This window comes from Gloeophyllum trabeum (genome assembly GCF_000344685.1).
Source record: "Gloeophyllum trabeum ATCC 11539 unplaced genomic scaffold GLOTRscaffold_00003, whole genome shotgun sequence".
Taxonomy (NCBI): domain Eukaryota; kingdom Fungi; phylum Basidiomycota; class Agaricomycetes; order Gloeophyllales; family Gloeophyllaceae; genus Gloeophyllum; species Gloeophyllum trabeum.
In genome coordinates, this window is record NW_006920412.1 from 766,654 (window position 1) to 767,027 (window position 374).

The following is a 374-nucleotide window of genomic DNA, read 5'->3' on the forward strand; positions in this document are numbered from 1 at the left end:
AGGTCCAACCCACTGGAGGAGGTAGCTGGTAGAGGCAGAGTAGGGAGCAGCGGCTCCAAATTTGCAAGCAATGAAGTGCTCAAAGGAGTGACACCCGGTGTCATTTATGGCACGGGTAGATTCCGCAAGGCCATGCCAGAGGTAGAAGGCAACTTCTGGTGGTTGACTAACCTTGTCCGCCCAAGTTGGTGGTGGTGGGGGAAGGCGGGAAGCTGGTGGCAGAAGGCAGGGATCAAGGAGCGAAGGCGAGGCATGTCAAAACAAGAAAGGGCATCAGCAAGGTAATTCTCAGAGGAGGATATCCAAACTGCATGGAAGGTAAAGGAATATGAAGCAGTGAGGAGGAAGATCTTGTGAAGCAGACGTTGTGATGA